At 37.9% G+C, this 12008-nt stretch overlaps 1 protein-coding gene across 6 annotated transcripts in view; it reads right to left on the bottom strand.

Annotated features, from left to right (window-relative positions):
• Nucleotides 1–12008, bottom strand: part of FAM163B (family with sequence similarity 163 member B) — a 1080770-nt gene that overhangs the window by 59705 nt on the left and 1009057 nt on the right. The window lies entirely within an intron of this gene.

Below are 12008 nucleotides of genomic sequence, written 5' to 3'. Positions count from 1 at the left end.
AAGCTTGGGTTACTTAAATGGAAAGCACAGTACAAAAGTATTCTAAACAATCATTCAGTGTGACAAGCAGAGTCAAAACACAATGCTGCCATTCCAGTTGTCAGAATTGTTGTTGGCTTCTTGGACAGATAGTATCAATAATTTACAAGGGCCAGTCAACAATACTGTCTTTTATTACTACTACTGAATAATCCAGTTACCCTTAATTTAATCAATTCCTTCTCAGTCAACCAAAATAATTAGGTGGCCATAATGGCATACATGATTCACAAGATCATGTCCTTATCTGGAAACATTTTTGTACACAAAAACTCTAACTGAAATGTTGAGTGAATTTGCTTGGCTTTGTGTTTTGCTTGTTTTGTGTGTGTATATCCTCATATGTGTTTATATATGCATGTTTGTGTAAGTGTATATCCTCATATCCTCATATGTATTTATATATGTGCATGTCTGTGTAAGGGTGCACGCGCGCACATGTGTGTTGTGTGGGTATGTGCATGCATACATTTGTGTGTGTGCAGTAAACAACACTGTTTTGTTCTGTCTTCTTTTGATATAGGTTTATAGGTTTATAGATTAGTACTAGGCTAACTGCCCTTGCGAGCCATTTTAAACCTAGCCAATTATCCCTTGTGAGACTCGAACCATGTACCTTGTGTTTGTAAGGCAAACACCTTAACAATTAGGCCACCCTCCCAACCCTAGATATCATTCAGTGTGACAAGCAGAGTCAAAACACAATGCTGCCATTCCAGGTGTCAGAATTGTTGTTGGCTTCTTGGACAGATAGTATCAATAATTTAAAAGGGCCTGTGATCAAGGGAAGCCGCTGCTATCTCTTAACTTCTTCAATTAGGTTAATGTTTTAATATCATTAATGTAATTAGATTGCCAAGCCCACATAATAACATCTGTGTTGCAGAAGTCTACTATGTCACAGCCTTAACATCTTTTGCCACTGAAATTTATTTGACATTTTGTAAATACTGACTGCAATCTTTGCATCTCGTACATCTCATATTTCTCTCCTGGATATTGCTTGTAATCCAGATAGTTAAATAAATCATAAAATCCAGTTCAGTTAACTTTGCCATTCACTAAGAGGTACATGTTTGTTATCAAAGTACTTATCATCTGTAAGAAAATGGGAGCTTGACCTATTTTAATTATTTAGAAGATGAAATATGAATCACTACATAAAGATGACATTCATATTTTGATTTTTATAACAACTTTATTTGGTGCAAGCTTAGACACAGATAAAGATTCATTTTAGACTCTGCTCATTAAGTAAAATAAATCTCTCTCAATAATTGGATGCAAATGCTTGGGACAATCTTTAATCACAATACTGTAACACAGCATATGTTATGCAGAGAGCCAGAAATAACATTAACTGAACTGTAACAGACTGCTAGATTCATTTTGGAATGCCAGTATCAGATTGTTTAATATATATTAACACTAACATTGTCATTAGCACTTTCCAAAAATCTGAAGCACTGAGTCTGTTCTTAAAACTGAAACACATAAGTTACATTTGTTTTACTGAGCATTACATGGTAGTCAAATGCATTAACTTTTACAAAGCATGAACCACATTAGTCAAGTCTAGTGATGTAATCAACAAACGTGCTTTTTCAAACATTTTCTTATTCTTTTCAAACATTTTTGTATGCTTCAAAAAGTAATCTATCACTGAAAAAAAGTACTTCTGAAAAGAATTTGGAACTATCAACTGGCTATCTCAGCAATATGGATTTAGTCCAAAAAACACTAAAACAAAAATTTAATGAAAACATGTCTCTTTGTTATAATGCATACTGATATAGAGGCAAAAATGTGTTTTTCTTCAATCAGATTTGGCAAGGTTCATAATGGAAATTGTATAGCTATGAATATATAATATAACAGAAGTTGCACAGAGTTCATTTTGCTCTAACGTAATTTCAATTTATGCAACATTTGCAAACTATGCATCTTTCAAAATCACAAGTTTCCTGCATGATTTATGAAATGCCCTCTGGGCACCCATTAAATAAAGCTTATAAATATACCTTATTACGTAATAGCTAAGCTGAGCTCCAGTCAATTAGCATACCTAAAATGCATAGTGCATTTTAACTCTCTATCAACCTACCATTTTTTCTTCCACTCACGAAGCTCATATGTAATGCATCTTAAATGTAATTATCACCAGCCCAGAATGGACTGCTTCTATCACTTTTACTGTCACTGTTAGGAAACATGTGCCTCATTTTTATACATGAATATTTCAAACTTGAAGGGATGTTTACTTCCATACAAAAAGATAACAAAATTATCATACCTGCTAATTCAGAATCACAAAGAAGCAGTACTGACTTCCACATTACACCGGTTGAATTCATATAGCCTCAAAATATATTTAAGTTGTGACAAAGCAAAACATGACCTTTAATTTATAATTTATTTGGAAGTGTTGGTACAAAATGTCTTGATGTGAGAAATATTTTGTTATATGAAAACAGATGTTACTTGAAACCTGCTCTAAGAATACTGAATTTATAAACAACTCTATGATTGGGGGCATAGTCTTCTTTGAAGGATAAGATATCGATATGATTTAGTCTAGACTCCCTTTAAGTCATGTGATATCATTATTTTAATGCTATGTGGGAATATTTCTATCTCCAATAAATGAGTTTGCACTTCGCAATCCTGTTTAGCACTCCTAAATGACAAAAGCTTGGTACCCCATGGTTTTAGGTTTCAAAGGTAAAATATCTTTGCACACCTTGCTTAGGAATATCCATATTTACATGGCCTAAAGCTAGGATGCTACAAGAATCAAACTCAGGACTATCAGAATCAGCTTGTTAGTAGCCTTAATCCGATGTGCTGTCTGCCAGGAAAAAGATGCAATTCTCCAATAGGGAAATGAACCCTGGTCTTTTGCCTAACAGGCAGGGAAATTCACTGTTATTCTATTAAAGAAGGCAAATAGTGAAATCTTTAAGCAATTCTGTAAATAACTTTGAATATTTGAATGGCTAATTTTTACCACCAAGGGTTCCAAATAAAGTGAATGGGAAGAGTGATACAGAGCAACCTTAGCGGGTTCCTCAGAATGGGTCATTATTAAAATACCGAAGAGGTGTTTCAGCAAACACCTCTTGGTCGACACGTAATGAGCGAATGCACTAAAGCGCGAATGCTCAAAACAGCAGTTTCTTTCCCTGGGAAAAAAAACGTTAGCACAAACACCCACACACACACACACACACTTTAAAACATAACAATGCCCCCCACACCCCCCAACATGGGGGCTGTGGCCCCCAAACACCCCCTAACTAAATATACCAACTCCGAGATCGCACTACAGTGAGGAAAGGGGCGAACACATGGGGATGGCCAAGCAATTTCTTTCCCAGGGAAAACAATAGCTGTTTTGAGCATTTGCGCTTTAGTGCGTTCGCTCATTACGTGTCGACCAAGAGGTGTTCGCTGAAACACCTCTTTGGTCTTTTAATGTAGACCTCATCAGAACATTATAAATCCATCTGATAATCTTGCCTTTACCTTAATATGTGCTATCATCCCAAAGTACATTCTCAGTAAAACCTCTTCAAACTGCTTTGGGAAACCCATCCTTAACAGCAAATCATAAAAATACTCCCACTGAAGTATATCAAAAGCTTTATCAACATCTAAGCTTCAACCGTGTATGCCCTTTTGAAGTCCTATGCATATCACAGGTTCATAGAGTGCTAACTAGGCTAACAATCACTACAGCCCTTACAATCTTAGCTGCACACCCCAAACCATGTGGGTCCAGAGTATCAAAAGAATTTATATGGGAGGGGGGTATGTTAGTAGGGAGGTAACTAAGGGATTTGTATGGGGGAATGTTAGAATTGTTAGGATAATATTTTTCCTGGTCCAAATACAGAACGTAACTGGAATGATGCACAGAAGGAAACTTTAATATACAATACAACAAGCACTTTCTTGTCGACCAGATACTTTTTCAAGTGCTATAAAATAAACAAATATACAAAGTATGTATATCCTAACAGACTTATCCTACGATTATTCTTATTGGCGTCCTCTGTCCAAAAGGGACATTGAGGCCAGACTGGGGATAACTATGCTTTGCCATCCGATTGTTAAGGTTTTGTTTGAATAGGCTTCAGGGTGAGATGGTTTACATGGATGGGGAGCCTACTCCACAGCTCAGGGATGCTTTAGTACACATATCTGTCTCTCCAGCACATTCTGTTTATGTCACAAGCAAAGTTCAGATCACTGGCTCTAGTGTTTCTGCTGTTGTTTTTGTTCATGTGCAACAGGTCCATCAAGGCAGGATTTGAGGAAATGCTGTAAGCCAGGCAAAGATCCTCTCTCAGCAGTCTGTAAGTGACTAAGACAGAGCCTTTAGCCAATTAGTGTAGGAGAGGGTATTTATGCCCTGAATTCTCCTGGTGAGACACCTCTGTGGACGTTGCAACTGTTGCAAGTATCTGGTTAGGAATATGCCAGAAGGGGCACCGTACTCAATGACAAGTGTGAGGAGGGTCACGTAGAGTGGTACTACACCTTCCTTGGAGCTAGATGCCATACTCGTACCTACAAGTTGGTGACACAGAATCATTTCTTTATTATCTTAGCTACGTGTTGGTCAAAGGTCAGAGTGCTGTCCACATATGTTCCCACACCCCTTACTACTGGGTTGACATTAGGGGTGTTTTATCAATGTAATTAACTTGGGTTGGCAGTTTTCCTAAGAGCATTACAATGCATTTTTTGGCACTGAGTTTTAGGCCATGGCTTTGGGACCAGTCATTTGCCTGTATCAAACCCTCTTGCAAGACATTGGTATATTGGTGGGAATCTAATAGCTCCCTATTACCAGTCATCTGTGAACTTGGTAAGCCAGAGGCCTTGAATGTTAGCCTTGACTTCTGAGAAGTAGATAAACAGGAGCAGGCCCAGCACAGAGCCCTGGAGTACTCTGCTGTTGACCAGTTTCTTGGTGGAGGTGGTCTCACTGATCATGACTTCTTGAGTCCTGTGATCCAGCCAACAATCCATCGATTTATGTAGGGATTTATGCCTAGACCAGAAAACTTGTCAACAAAGCCTGAGTGGGATACTGTATCCAATGTGTTTGCCAGATAAAGACATGCAGTATGTACTATTTTACCCTTGTCCATTGCCTTGGTGAGCCTCTCAAAGAAGTCTACCACGTTAAGTAGGCATGACCTTCCCTTAAATCCACACAAATGAAGCCAGCAGCCCTGGGTGTCAGCATAAAAGTAATTTAATACATAAATCTGGAGGGAAAAATCCCTCAGATAACAAATATACAGACCGGTTTCGGCTCAGCAGAGCCTTCCTCAGTGACACAAGTTTTTTTGTAAAAATCAGTCTTTAGCCCTGGATGTGGTTAATTTTTTTTGTACCTGAACAGTCTTTAGCCCTGGATGTGGTTAACTTTTGTAGACTATTGAATTTAAAACTGTTGTTTGCTGATAGTGATGGTGATAAATCTCATGAGTTTAAATTTAAGAAATCGTCTTTTAATCCACCTATGACTCAATTGGTGGGAGTTTTTCAAAGGAATGTGCTATATGATTTACACTATCACTATAAGGATTTTCCTCTGTCTTATAATAATCTGTCCAGGGATGAAGTGTGTAGTCTGGATGAGTTAGTAAAAAACAAAAATGTGGTGATCACACAGTCCGACAAAGGTGGGGCTGTGGTGATTCAGAATAAGGATTCTTATGATCAGGAGGCTTTGAGACAGTTGGGGAATAGAGACCATTATATGGCCATGCCTTTGGATCCAACCCCCAATTTACAGCGTAAGATTGAGGAATTTTTGACATCAGCAGTGGATGAGGGTATTATCCAGCAGGCTACCAAGGAACAATTGATGGTGTCGTCCCCTCAAAAACAATTTCTCTATATGCTTCCTAAAATACATAAAAATCTTACCAACCCACCTGGTCGACCTATTGTGTCTGGACATGGGTCCTTGACGGAACCTTTATCGGAATATCTGACTTTCTATTTGAAACCCTTATTAGGGTTAATCAGAGCTCGGATTCAAGATACCACACAGTTTTTGGAGGTTATCAGTGATATCCAATTGGAGCCGGACTGGCTATTATGTACCCTTGATATTACGTCCCTTTATACCAACATTCCACATTGGGCAGGCCTACAAGCACTAGAATATTGGTTGGCTAGATCTGAACTATACAAACCAGGTTTTAACACTTTTCTGGTTTGTCTTACTGAATATGTGCTAACCAGTAATATCTTCTATTATCAGAATAAGTGCTTTTGGCAAATTAAAGGAACTGCTATGGGTGCATCCTTTGCACCCATTTATGCAGATCTATTTATGGCATATATCGAGGAGATCATTATTTATGATGCCAGTCATAATATCTATATGTGTGAAATGGATATGTGGCGTCGATACCTGGATGATTGTTGGTTGGTGTGGAGGGCTGATGACCAGTATCTCATGGAATTTCTTGATTATCTTAATAACAACATATGGGGTATAGAATTCAAGATGAGTTTTGACAGGTCCAATATAATTTTTTTGGATGTTGAATTACACAGGAATATGGATAATACTTTATCCACTACCCTATTCAGGAAATTTCCGGAATATAACTCTTTATTGCATGCCACTAGCTTCCACCCACCACATATCATCCGGAATATTCCTAAGTCACAATTCCTACGAGCTAGGAGAATTTGTTCCAGTCAAGGGTCCTATGTCCAGACCAGTGATGATTTGGTTGCCAGATTTAAGCATAGGGGATATCAGTCCGGGACTATACACATGGCCAAACAGTGGGTTTCTCAATTTCACAGAACTGATTTGTTGTGCTATAAAGATCACAATCGTGATAGGTCACAACAACCGCTTAGGCTAGTTACTTCTTATGGACGCAATACTCGAGGCTTTATGCAGATTATTGATAGACATTGGAACATCCTTTTGGCTGACAACAGATTGAACAACTTTCTTGGGGACAGATGTTCATTTTCTTTTAGAAGGGGACGTACTATTGGGTCACATTTGAGTCACTATAAGAAGTCCTTGTTTGATTCCAAAGTCTACACTCAATCTACTCTCACAGGGGCTCCAGTAGTTGGATGTTTTTCGTGTGGCCATTGCAAATTTTGTAATAAGGTTTCACGTATTGGAGAATTTAGTAGTCAGAATACACCTGAGATTTTTGAGATTAATTTTTGGGCAAACTGCAGTTCTGGGTGGGTTATATATTTAGTGACCTGTACCTGTTCTGCCTTTTATGTGGGTCAGACTTCTAGGGCATTTCGCCTTAGAATTGGTGAACACATTAGTGACATCAAGAATAAGCGCAGTAACAATGCACTATTCAAACATAGTTTAAAACACACCACAGCTAACTTTATGTTTTGTATTATTGACCATATTAAGGGTAAATGCCAGGATAAAACAAAATGGCATGAATTGCTTACTTCCAAAGAGAGGAAGTGGATAATTAAACTTGGGGCAATGTTTCCACCTGGTCTTAATGACCAATTATGATCTGCCAATTTTGATAGGCTGATCATGCAGTGCTTTTGGTTTTTATTTATATATATACATGGTGTTTGAAACTTTTGTGAGCTGATTTTTACAAAAAAACTTGTGTCACTGAGGAAGGCTCTGCTGAGCCGAAACCGGTCTGTATATTTGTTATCTGAGGGATTTTTCCCTCCAGATTTATGTATTAAATTACTTTTATGCTGACACCCAGGGCTGCTGGCTTCATTTGTGTGGATTTATATGTGCTTTTGCCGTGCAGCGGTCTTTCGCGCATCCTGTGTGGACTCATGACCTTCCCTTAACCAAGTCAAATTGAGATAGATCCAGTGTCTGAAGGTTGCAGGTTTTCATGTTTATCATTTCCATGATAATTCATTCCATGGATTTGCATCTTAGGCTTGTTAGACTGATGGGTCTGTAGTTCCCTGGATCAGTTGTTGATCTGCCGTTATGGAAGGGAATGATTTTTGCAGTCCTACATTCACTTGGAGCATAGTCTGCTTCTAGGTTGTAGATGAAGAGTGCCTCAACTAGTCCTGGCAGGTCATGCTTTAGACTGTTCAGGAGGCTATCAGGGATGTTGTAGAACCTATAAATGTAGTGTTCTTAGCTTTAGCTAGTGCTGCCAGCACATTGTCCCTGCTAATATTTGGCAGAAGTATACTTGAGGGGATTTCACCTGATGGAGGTATGGGGAGTTGGGGGGGGGGGGGTGAAGCCAAGTTAAATTTATTAGCCAGAATATTTACTACATCACTATGATCAGAGAGGGTGGTAACGTACATCACCGGTTCAGCACACTGTTGTATGTTACCTTTTAAGGTTCCAGGCATAGCTAAAGAAAAGCCTTGTGATTGTGCTTTATCTGCAGAGTTGTTCTGACCTCATAGCTGGCCTTGTTGGACTTAATTAGATCACTTACTTTCTTGTTTAGTTGTGTAAGACAGCACTTGTCTTTAAGGGAGTTGCTGTTCCTGATTTTGGCCACGACTTTTCTTCTTTTCTTATATGCTCTGTTTAGACAAGGTGGGGTTTGTTTTTTGTATTTCTTTTGGGTTTACTTTTGGTAGGTATGGCAGTCTCTATGTAGCCATTCACAGTCTTGTAGATGGAATAATTTTGCATAGGTACTTGTGTTCCTGGGGTTATGGAGAGTCTTGAATTTTGACAAACTGTCACTTAATATGATGTAGTTTGCCTTAGAATAGTTCCTGTTAATGGTTTAGCGTGATTTTCTGGGATGATCTTTACTTCAAAGGGACAGCTTTGTGATTCAACCTGATCCTAGTGAGGATGTGACATGGGGTTGGGGGTGGTTGCAGCACTCCCTGATGTTGGTGAGTACCAAATCCAGCATGTTTGATCCTCTGGCTGGGGCATGCATTATCTGTTCCGGGATATTTGTGGTAATAAAGTCCAGGAAACATTGTGCCTGTGAGTTTGGGTATAATTTTCCCAGTCTATAGAGGGGGCAGATAAGCCACCCATGAACAGGGTGTTTGGTTGGATGGTGAGTACCTCTAGTAATTTTAGGTAAGGGTTGTGAGACTCTAGGGGCATGATAGTGACCTGTAGCTAACTATGATATGGTGAGGGCCTTATTTATTTCTTTATTTATTTTACATTTGTTGACCGGGCTAGTCTGGCTGGATACATGTCCATTTTCAGCAGAGGCCCGAGGAGAAAAGCTCCACTATATACTAGTAAATAATAATAATAAAAATAAACTAAAAATAGCACAATAAGATACAAATTATAAGCATGTAGAGAACTATTCCCAAGTAGCATAGTAACAGTGCAAAAGTAATTTAGCAAAACTATAACATAGAGTGAGGATTTCTATTTCAAAATCTTTGCAAGAGTAGGAATAGTACAATTAAAGAAGAAATAAAGCAGTAACTCACACAAGACTCTATCCAACTATTTACAGTATTAACAATTTTGATAAACATTTTGTGCCAGGGTACTAGTTTTAAGAAACAGATTTCATCAGCTGGGTGATTTAGATACAAGGTGAGATGATAGGTTGCAGTAATATAACAAGTAAAGGTTGCAGTAATATGAGAAGAATAAAGAGAAGTAGAATTTATAGGAAAAAGTAATATCCATGTGGATGGTAGGTGAGCTACAGAGGAGGGGTAATGGTAGTGATAGGGACATGTGGAAGAGTAATGGAAAGAGCTGAAAAGAGAGATGGAAGCTGAGGTCAGTCAGGATTCGAGCAAGGGCATAGCCAGTGAGTTTTAAAATAGTTTCTTAGTTGTTTTTTGAAAAGTTGTGATGAGCCTAGAGTGGTCAGTTCTATGGGAAGTTTATTCCAGTATGAGCCAATGGTATTTGTAAACAAGGAGACCCCAGCTTTATTGTGTGTTTTGAGGGTGGCCACTAGTAATTTGTTAGCTGAGCGAAGGGAAGTAAGATTCCTGTATCTATTCCCTTATCTATGGTGACCTGTACATTGATGAGCTCCATGGTATCATTTTGTTTAACCAACATACAGGTATATTTGCTGCTAATGTAGATCAAAACACCTCCACCTTTGGCCCTAGCCTGTGCTGATGTTGGTCTAAATTTGTAGAAGGCACTGTAGACTTGGACTTTTGGAGTACTTTCCATGACTCTAAACCAAGTCTTGGTCACAACACAGATGTCTATATTCTCCATAGTGAGGAAGGCTTAAAGGGTTTGAAGTTTTTTGTTTAGGCTTCTAACATTGAGCAGTAACATCTTAAGGTTGTTTGGAGACTTTTTCATTATGTTGGTAGTTTTTACATTTTGGCATTATCTAAAAATGGGTGGATAACATTTTGGCCAATATCCAAAGAACAATGGGGCACTGACACAGCCAATCCTTGGCAAAGCAACATGATCTGTACAACATGTACTCCCATTCTGACAAATATTGGATCCCCCCAGAGTGACATCAGAAACTAAGCCAATTATTAAAATCAATAATTTTCTATTCATACTGTGGCATCATTATTGGTAAGGGCAGAATGCTACTCAATGCAAGGCTCACATCTGTCTCTTTTCATATAGTCCAGTGAGGTACATCTCAGATCATTTACACCTAGATGGATTAAGACAGAATCATATTTGTACCTAGGGTGCATTGACTTGAGTGCATGCATTATATTTCTGATTCTGGCTCATGATAGGCAGCTAACCATTACCTTATCCTTGTCCGACCTGATGATCGGGGCATCTGTGCATCACATAAAGGAGTCCCCAGTGACAACAGTATCAGGTAAAGTATATGCTTGCCTTATGGGCTTTGCTCTTGGAGTTACTGGGTGTCGGCTTATGTGAGATGTTTGATGTTGCTTTGGTGCATGTTTTAGTGATTGCTCAGGATCATTGTTATGGTGAGGTGGCACAGCATAAGTCAATCTGTGTGTGTGTGAGGGACGTATTGTGGGTATTCTGATGAGTTAGTTTGTATGCAACACTTATCCCTCCAAGGAAATTGTGTATTTACATCTCTCACAAACTGTTATTTTCTTTAATGGTTAACTGGTTGTCTGAGAACATGAGACAATTACTACATTGCCTTACGGTGACCAAATTTATCAAGCTGATCACAGAGACATTTGGAAATTGCATATCCATGTTGTCCAGTCCTGGGGTAGAATGGACTGTTTAGTATTAACTCATTCACTTCAATGGAGCTCAGGAAATTTGCACAGTAACTTCCAATGGGCACTGGGCAGAGCCCAAGCCTTTTGACAAAATCAAATTATGTCCTCAAATTTCAATCAAATATTCATATCTCTGGAACCATAGGGGTTATGAAAGAAATATAAATGAAACTCTTCAGCACAAACTGTTTTTATAGTGATAGTATTCTTTAGGTTCTAGGTCTTAAACCAAATTTTATAAATCACATTAAACACTAACTACAACATTTGTAATATTTTGCAAACAACTTACAATATCTCAGCAACCACTCAAGTTACAAACATATTCTCAGTAGCATTTTATTCATCTGTCTGAGAGCTTTCATATGAGGCTAAGGAGCTCTGTCTGTGTTACTTCATTTTTGAGATATTTAGAAAAATGTGAAAATTATATATATATAAATTAATATCATAAAGCAGTTAATATCTATTTACCTGCACTAGGACAGAGGTCAAATATTAAACATTATTTATGTCAATATGTCATTGTTATTTACATAACTCTACACGTCTCTATCTGCACTACAAGAACTGTAAACCAAACATTTTTTTTGTGTGTGCCTCTTTCTTTATAGTACTGTTTGTTATATATCCTTGTATTTCTACTAAGTATGTTCCTATTGTTCTATTGTTTTTGTTTCTGCTGTAAAAAACTTTAAAATTTGTATCTATTTTTTTAATTGTATTTATTTTTAGTATCTTATTTTGATTTCTATTTTCAGTATTTTTAAATTATTAATATTCCT

Source organism: Protopterus annectens, chromosome 16.part0, assembly GCF_019279795.1.
Source record: "Protopterus annectens isolate FY-2018-M chromosome 16.part0, PAN1.0, whole genome shotgun sequence".
Taxonomy (NCBI): domain Eukaryota; kingdom Metazoa; phylum Chordata; order Ceratodontiformes; family Protopteridae; genus Protopterus; species Protopterus annectens.
The sequence above is the reverse complement of the archived record's forward strand: the minus strand, read 5'-3'. Positions and strand labels throughout refer to the sequence as shown.